At 38.1% G+C, this 9,524-nt stretch overlaps 1 long non-coding RNA gene across 1 annotated transcript; it reads right to left on the bottom strand.

The window, feature by feature from the left end:
• Positions 1–2,758: 2,758 nt before the first annotated feature.
• On the bottom strand, positions 2,759–5,701 carry LOC125532315. Its single transcript, XR_007293986.1, has 3 exons — positions 5,108–5,701; positions 4,759–4,861; positions 2,759–3,511 (listed from the first exon to the last, which is right to left on the bottom strand). It is a non-coding gene; the product is annotated as an uncharacterized LOC125532315 (long non-coding RNA).
• Positions 5,702–9,524: the final 3,823 nt, after the last annotated feature.

Here is a 9,524-nt window from a genome sequence, read left to right as displayed (position 1 = left end):
TTGTGTAGTAGACATCAAGCTCTTTTCTGGCGCCGTTGCCGGGGAGGTGAGTGCTTGAAGGTATATATTTAGATCTTGCAATTGAATCTTTTAGTTTCTTGTTGTATCACTAGTTTGGTTTATAAAAGAAAACTACAAAAATGGAATTGAGGTGGTCTCATATTATCCGTCTTTATCATGTCTTTCTTGAAAATGATGGAAAGGAAAATTATGCTCAATTGATAGAAGAAGAATTCTATAAAATGTTTGACAAAAAAATCTTTGAATGATGAGCATGATTGCAATGTTGTTGGTATGAACTCTTTGAATATCTATGATGCTAACAATATGCAAAGCCATAATATTGGGGGTTCTATGTTTGATGAAGATGACATTTTTAGTTCCCCAAGTTTTGATGAGAAAATTTATTATGAGCATGCCTCCTATTTATGATGATTATATTGATGAAAGTGGGTTTGGAAGAGTGTCAACTCTAGGTACTAAAGATCCCACTATTTTGGAGGGTGTTGAATCTTATTATGATAATTATCAAAGTGGATTTGGAGAGGTTGTGACTTTATTTAGTGATGAATCCACTATTTTGTAAGAGGTTTCAATTGACTATGATAACAAAGTTGCTATCTATGATGATTATGGTGATGACATGTATGCTATAAAGAATAATGATAACCATGAAACTTGTCATCATGATTTTAATTTTCAATCCCATGATAGTTATTTTGTTGAGTTTGCTCCCACTACTATTCATGAGAATAAATTTGCTTATGTGGAGAGTAATAAAATTTCTATGCTTGTGGATCATGAAAAAGAATGCTTTATGTGATGGTTACATTGTTGAATTCATTCATGATGCTAATGAAAATTATTATGAGAGAGGATCATATGCTTCTACATATCTCAATAATAACAAGTTTCCTCTCTATGTGTTGAAAATCTTGAAGTTTTACTTGTTTTATCTTCCTAGGCTAGTTGATTCTTGCTCCCATAAATTATTTGCTCACAAAATCCCTATGCATAGGAGGTGGGTTAGGCTTAAATGTGCTAGTCATATGGTTCATGATGCTTTCTTTGTGTTTCAATTCTTATCTTTTATGCGAGCATCATTGGAATCATCATGCCTAGCTAAAGAGGCATTAAAAAAGCGTGTGTTGAGAGACAACCCAACATTTACCCCTACTATTTTTGTGTGTTCACATGATTAGTCTACTGTATTAATCATGTTTCATAGGTTTTGTTTCAATAAAGTGCTAAGTAAAGCCTTTGGGATAGTGTGGATGATAGTTGACTTGATTCTGTGCTAAAACAGAAACTTTTGCTTCTAGTAACAGAATTGTTTAAATTCACTCGAGCATCAAAAACTTCTGAATTTTGCCCAGATGATTAATATACAAATTTCCCATGTTGTCCTAATTTTCAGAATTTTTGGAGTTACAGAAGTATGGTAGTTGTTCGATTACTGCAGACTGTTCTGTTTTTGATAGATTTTTTTTGAGATAGCTTACCAGGCTTGACGCCAGGTGATAGATTATATTTTCAATGCATAGTTTGCTTGTTATCTACTCCCTCCGTTCCTAAATATTTGTCTTTCTAGAGTTTTCAACAAGTGACTACATACGGAGCAAAATAAGTGAATCTACACTCTAAAATATGTCTATATACATTCGTATGTGGTAGTCCATTTGAAATCTCTAAAAAGACAAATATTTAGGAACGAAGTGAGTAGTTTCCATGGCTTATATTGCTCAATATAAATTGTGGAAATGATAAGGTACAGTAGGCATTGTGTGAGAACAATTATGAATCTTGTGTTTGACAGTACCGAAGTGAATGATTTGTCTTTATCATACTAACCCATCTCACGAAGTTTCCTTAAGTTTTGTGTGATTGAAGTTTTCAAGTTTTGGGTGAGATATCGATACGAGGAGAATAAGGAGTGACAAGACCCTAAGCTTGGGGATGCACAAGGCACCCCAAGATAATATTCAAGGAAGATGCAAGAAACTAAGCTTATCTGGGGCATCCCCTATTTCGTCTTCAACATTATTGGTAACCTCACTTGGAGGTATATTTTCATTCGTCACATGATATGGATTTTTCTTAGAGTGTTGATACGTCTCCAACGTATCTATAATTTTTGATTGTTCCATGCTATTATATTATCTGTTTTGGATGTTTTATATGCATTATATGATATTTTATATTATTTTTGGGACTAACCTATTAACCTAGAGCCTAGTGCCAGTTTCTGTTTTTCCTTGTTTTTGAGTTTGCAGAAAAGGAATACAAAATGGAGTCCAAATGGAATAAAAACCTTCACGATGATTTTTCTTGAACTAGAAGACACCCAGGAGACTTGGAGATGAAGTCAAAAGAGCCACAAGGGGGCCACAAGGGTGGAGGGCGCGCCCCTATCTTGTGGGCCTCCCGTGACTCCCCTGACCTAATTCCTTCGCCTATATATTCACATATACTCCCAAACCACCAGAAGTATCCACGAAAACACTTTTCCACCGCCACAACCTTCTGTATCCGTGAGATCCCATCTAGGGGCCTTTTACGGTATCCTGCCAGAGGGGGACTCGATCACGGAGGGCTTCTAGATCAACTCTATTGCCCTTGTTAGGAGTTCATAACCTCATATCTCTATTGTTTTGCCGGTTTCTTGGCTATCTTTTAAAAAAATGACCGAGCAACAATCACCAGACAACAATTTGACAATGAATTATTTTTATGGAAGTCTAAATATCTTTTTTGGGCTCTTGTAGAACTAACTTCGTTGGAAAGAGAATAACAAAGTATAGACTATGCTCAAGAAACCATGAGCATGGAGATAGTATATATCTTACTGAACTTTCCTGCTATGGAGTACAGTCTTGTTGTATTTTTTCTCTTGTGGTTTCCTTGGTTGATCGGTGCTCACCAGGCTCTGTACTTTATCAGTTCAAGGCACGGGGTAAAAAAACAAAAGCATAGGATAAACATACGTGCCTAGTAGGAAAATAATAAGAACTCCAGTAATCAAACCATTCAAAACCTAGAGCTGCCACAAATTATTTGATACCGCATTATTAACTGAGTCGTCATCTATCAATTCGGGGGAGAAACAACTAAGTCTAATGGAGACATGCAACAAAGCCAAATCATATCTGGCTTTGCTCTCGTACAGAACATCAGACATTCAGATCATACAACTTCCAGGAAGACACCAAAGTAACTAAAAGAAGAGTAGATGCGGGGAACTCACATTTGATATTCCCCCAAATTTCTCTTTATTCTTTGATCCAACGTGCAGATTGCATGGATGTTTCGATCTCAAGCAGTCATACTTTTGTCATCTAATAGAGGAGGTAGCCGGTTAGCGGCAAATCGCTGGTGGTCTTCATGTGTCTGGTTGTGAGTCTCTACTTGCTATCATCGGAGCCCGAGTACAGGGAGCCTATAAAGTGCAGTAGTGGATGGATGTATGCATGAGTTCCCGGCTAGAGTCGAAGCAAAATTTTGTGGGCATAATCTGCACGACAGGGAGAGGTCATGGAGATGAAGTGGTCTGCAAGGTACATTTGGTAAACATACAAAAATATTCATAATGCGGCGAAACTTGGAATGTTCTTTATATGCATAGCACCTCAGTTTTTAGGCACATTTAGCCTCATCTAGCATCAGCTCAACTTTTGGGATTACGTACATGAAAGCTTATCCCATAAGGCTATGTGTTTAAGCAGAAAATTCTATTATGTCCAAACTTCAAAGTACTGCTAAAAACACCATTGCAGTCACGTGGAAGATCTAATATGGCTCATGGCCGTATATCAGAGGTCAGTTACATTAGAGCACATTCAGTATAAATGGGTTTTTAATTTCTTTGGAGAATCAGTGACCATATGTAGAATAGTATTACATTTGTGTTGAACACTAAATTCATAGGCTTTACATAATCAGAGAGAAATATGAAAACTGGAGTTAAATATACTCAGAAAGTAAGACTGCAAGTCTGCAACCTGTAGCCATTTGCATAAGAAAAACTATCTTAGCTTCCCTAGGAATCAAAATCTGAACTGTAAATAACTGAAAAAAATTGTCTATGTGCATGGAAATATATTATCAGATTCAAAGCAATATGATATTTCTCACAGGAATATTTCCTTCTAGACTGAAACACAGATAAGAGTAAGACACATGGTGTCATCATGGCTTCATGGTCGTAGTCACCATATCTGCAGCCTACACTATCAACTATCACAGGGACTGAAAACAATCATAAATTTGGCTAAGAAGGAAGATGTGGAAAATAGCAATCTAAATTATGCCACCATATATTTGAACTACATGAGAGACAAATCACTCGAAAACTAAGGATCCTGCATCATAGACCGTTGTCTGGGCTACACACACTGCATGGAGGAGCGCTACATCGTATTTTCTCCAATTTAAAACACATAAAAAATGGTGAGCAAAAGAAAATAACAAATCTATCAGTGACCAAGGCTGCTAATTTACAAAGCGTGACATGTAGGATGTTGAATGACCGGACTGAGCTAGTCAACCGGCCAAGCAGTTGTGGTGTTTTTCGCTGTGACTAACATTACACAAATAAATAACTTCAGAAACAAAATTAGTCTTGGTTATGTGAGCAGTTATGACATTTTCTTCTTGCTATTATGATAGTTTACTATCATAGTTACAGCAACATAATGAAATTCCATTGCATCATTTCAAAAAAACAGTAGACAAAATTAGATTAAGGATCAATGTATGTACCTGAATTCAATAGTACCTAACGTGGTTAGTTCATCTTGTTTTCTATCCAAGTAGACACCCAATCAAGCTTCACCAAGATGAGCAATAGGAACCGACTTCACTCCTTACATGCCAAGAGAAAAATAGCAACAACAGTAACGTTCCTGCTAGAGCACTGCTTAAAAGCTTGATAAAATCTAAGTAATACAAAAGTATTATAAATAGATCTAGAGCATTTATGTTCGCAGATAGGCTATATGACAACAAATATTTTGCATCTTCTTGTAAAAATTTATCACTATGCAAAATTAGCAAAAAAAATAATCTATAGGATTGTACCTAGGCAATAGTAACAGACAGCCACACGTACCTAGGATCTTCCCTAATCTTTTCAGGATTGTCCACCCCAGCCATATAACTATAGCATGGGTCCATTGTAGTGGGCATCACCCAAGGCGGCAGGCATCTGAATTGCTTCAAATTACCATCAGTTGATTCATAAGGTTGCTCTCCCATCAACCAATATCCATCTTGAATAGATTCATATGGGATCAAAAATAGATGCTTGATTGGAGCGTAGTCAGAACTTGGAATTGGAAGCTAAAAGATTTCAAGGTTGCAAAGAAAGGATATTAGGGTTCCAATCACTTGGATATCGTAACTTCCTTTGGGCAGAGGCGACTCAATGGCCGGAGAGGATGGGCATCAGAGAGATACTGGTTGGATCTTTATTAGATGAATCCCACCATGAAATCTTAGTCCGGAAGGGAAACTACAGAGGAGGAGGAGCAGCCCTAGTGATCTCCCGCGATGAGTTGATGCTTCATTGGGGCAGGATCGTGAAGGGGTGAAACCTGCTCAAGGGGGTGTTTTTTTGGGGCAGAATCGTGAAGGGGTTAAACCGGGTCGAGGGGGTGGTTTTTTGGGCTTCCCGTGTAAGAATTGGCTGAAGTCCCGTTCACGTGGGACAACAGGCATGGACTCTTCAGGTATTTCATCCATAGACAGTTATTTGGTAGATCAAACGGATGATTTTCTTATTTTTGAGGATTAATGTGAAGCTTTGATTGGTGCCTCCAATTAGTAAATATAAGATATAAGATATAAAGATAGTAGTAATTTTTTGTTTGCAGTTTTGGAAGGCGGGGTCACGACCCGTTTGGCCTCTATGAGGCTTCACCAGTGCTGGATGGTGAGGAGTGGTGATGTGTAGAGAAGAGAAGGGGCACTGGAAGTGAGATATCTCGATGGGGATTGGGTGCTGTTGCTGCTGCTTTTTTTCTGAATGAGATGTGGCGGCACCGATCGAGATGGTCTGAGCAGGGGATCAAGGCAAAAATGTTAATTCCTCCCTGACTCTCTGTCATTTGATTGCAGAATATTGTGCTTACTCCTATCTCTCGCCCTCTTGCAGGCTTTCAAAAGTGAGGCTGGGCGTGGAGGTGAGGCCAAATTGGCGTGTGAATGTAAGGACTAAAATGAGATAGTTATCTTCTTTCAGTTGTTTGCTTCTGCTTATCGATAGAGATAATTATTCCCTATTTAGTAGAGATTCTGTCACATATTAATATTGGGAAATATCTATAGTTCATTTGATGTTGATATCTCCATCCCAGCGACCGCTTTGTCCATGGCATTTTTATCGATCCACCCAGGTCAGTATGAAACGAGAATGCACGTCTATGTTGTATTTTCTTTATAGTGATACATGTTTAGGTGATCAGTCGCCCTATGTTGTTTGCATCAAAAATGTTCTTTGCATGATGAACATGCCAGCAATTCATTCTTTGAAGCAGTGAAGCGATGTAAAAAATATGCATCGGCCGTCGAGCGATCATCCGTCATATTTTTGTAGTTCTCTTAGCTATGTACTAGCACAGATGTTGCGTATCGAAAGTAGGAGCAATCAAGTTGTTTTTTCTCTGACAAGGAGGCAAGCTGGCCTTGCTGTGCTATACCCATCTCAAATTCTATGCTACATCTAATTATTTTAGCTTAATGTAGGTTTTGCAGAAAAAGCACTTGAAAATGTATGTCTTCTGAATATAAATATCTGCTCTAGAAGATAAATATTGATAGCCGTCACATTAATCGGGGATATAAATATTTGCACTAGAAGATAAATATTAATAGCGGTCACAATAACTGAATCTGTTGTGTACTACAATATTTTTATTCAGAAGAATACATGATTATATGTTTTTATGTAGTTTTAGTATCTGAATCAAACTTTCTTAATTTATAAAATATAGTTGTAATTGATTGAAGAAGCGTGTTAGCTGAGAACTAAGGATCTGAGATGTGTCGTAGCTGAGACATGCATTGTTCTCAGTTATTTTAGCACCGTGAGTAGCATTTTCTTTTCCTTCAAAAAGCCCGTGGATGATTGCTTTGGCTACTGTGACCTAGAGAGCCGGCGAGGTGTTGAAGTTCCATTGTTGATACCTTCATCGAGGCTGTTGGATGAACTGTGGGAAGAATGGAAGATTTGACTGCTTGTAAGACAGTGGACTGGCCGAGTCCGAGTAGTCAACTGTTGAATGGACTGAGAGGTTAGTGTAATCCTTAACTTAATTACTCCTCAAGTCCCAACATTTGCATTATCTGCTCATATACACCCACACGTAGGATTCCATCCATGCATGTTAGAGGATTCAGTCATTCAGATATAGTTGCACCAAAGTGTAGTACACGATTTAAAAGTCTCTATCATGCAAAGCAAGGGAGGGTGAGTTGAAATCCATAATAATCCTATGCAAAAAATGTAATTATATTTTTATACTAATTAATCTTGACATTTTGCAATTTTACTGCGATTCTGTATGCACAAGATCATGGAAAAAACCTTATTCGTCCATTGGAAACGATCCAAATTCTAAACAATTGACCAGGTACTTCACGGATTTGGGTTTGATCAGTTATGTGGTTCTCATGTATATATTCTGTCGCTTGGCAGTTCAAGTCCTATAATTGGTCAAGAGTTCAGCAACACATGGGGGATTCAGGGTGTTTTTCTTCAAAGTTATGGGCTGACATTGATATGCTGCTATCTGCAAATACTGTACTGGACTAGAGAGGAGAAGCTATTCTGAAAAACATCACTCCTCCGGGCACCTTTTTTGTTCAGCTGTTTTTTTGTTTGAGTGTCTCTTTGCTAATATTTTTGTTGATTGTTATATGCTCCAGTAATTTTGCTTTGGTCATTTTGAAAGAAGTAGTTATAGCTCAACTTATTCTGAACGCACTTCTCCTTTTTTCTATTTGTCATGTCCATCTTAACGTAGATCAATAGCAGATTACTCTGATTTAAGAGGGAAACAAACTGTAGCTATGTCAAGGCACTACCTCTGGTTAACTTCTGCATACTATGTCTATCCATTTATTTTCATCAAGATAATCATGCATGACGCAAGTTTGTTTTGCATCAAGTATGCTTGACTTGACCTTCATAAGGGTAACTTATGCATCATTTAGCTACAGTGAAAAACATGTTGTTGTATGCTAAGCAGAAAATACAAACTGACTTAAAGAAGATAAAAGACCTACTTCTATCTTTAGACGGACTGGCGGCGGCGAAGCTCGTTGCCTTCTTGAAGGCGTCGTCGCGGCTCTCATTGTCCGTCGTGCGGCTCCAGGGAAAACTTTGATCCTTGGATTGGGCGGTGGCGGTGCTCCGGTGGCATATCCTTCCTGAAGGCGCCGCCTTGGAGCCCACGGTTCGTCATATGCGGCTTCATCTCTTTGCGGTGGTAGTGCCAGGGGTGATGTTGCTACGCTCAGTGCCTATGTATCATGCCTTGGGTGTGTGTTGTTGTGGCGTGCGTCTGTACCAGGTTGTTGAGATCGTGCTTTATATATAAAGCGGGCAAAAGCCTTTTTTTGGTAAAGACCCGCTTCTTGTTCCTCTTCAGAAGTTTTAACATGTTTTTAACCTTCAAAGAGGAAGTTTACTAGTGTACTAAAAAATTGGTAAAGACCAATGGCTGCGGGGTTATTGTCATATTATATTTGGAAGACTAACTCGCAGTGATGATTTATAAGATGATAGTAAGCCCCAAACCTCAATTGTGCCTGCTCTAATTGCACCTAAAATGTTTACGCATAAACTAAAAAATAGGAAACGTTTTGATCTCTATGCAGTCTGAAAGTTAATTCTTCTTGTTCATTTGATAAAATGTTGGTAACCTACATTACGTGGGTTCTTGGATTGGCAGCAGATAATGATTACTACGGTGTCATATGCCAAATAAATGTGTAGTTTCGTGTAGTCTTATCTTAACTTCCAAAATAAATAGATAACATGCATTTGCTTGATTTTCATTTTGTATGGTGCTTAGAAGATTACTATACATCGACAAATAGAACATGAATTTACTTTTAAGAGAAGCATTCATAGTTTTATGATGTGTCAATGTAGCGACCAGACCTCAAACGGTCTGACATCTGTGTATAAGTGTCATCCCTAGATCGGTAATGCTGACACACACAGTACTTGAAGGATTTGTAACAGAGTGGCAATCACACACTTATTACATCGAATGCCTCAAAAGAAAACTTATTACATTAAATATGGCTTAAGGTCATCTAATACGATAACAGCGGAAGGCTTGGAAGATAAAGTGAGTCCATCAACTCCAACGACATCACTGAGTGAAAGACCACGACCAAAGGCTCCTTACTCGTCGTCTGAAAAGTCTGCAACAAGATACGTTGCAGCCGAAAAACGGGTCAGCACATAGAATATGCTGGCAAGGTAACACAAGAGAGAAATGAACAATGTAAAGCTA

The sequence above is a fragment of the Triticum urartu genome, unplaced genomic scaffold (genome assembly GCF_003073215.2).
Source record: "Triticum urartu cultivar G1812 unplaced genomic scaffold, Tu2.1 TuUngrouped_contig_9666, whole genome shotgun sequence".
Lineage (NCBI taxonomy): Eukaryota > Viridiplantae > Streptophyta > Magnoliopsida > Poales > Poaceae > Triticum > Triticum urartu.
Note: the sequence above shows the minus strand (reverse complement) of the source record. Positions and strands in the feature narration are given on the sequence as shown.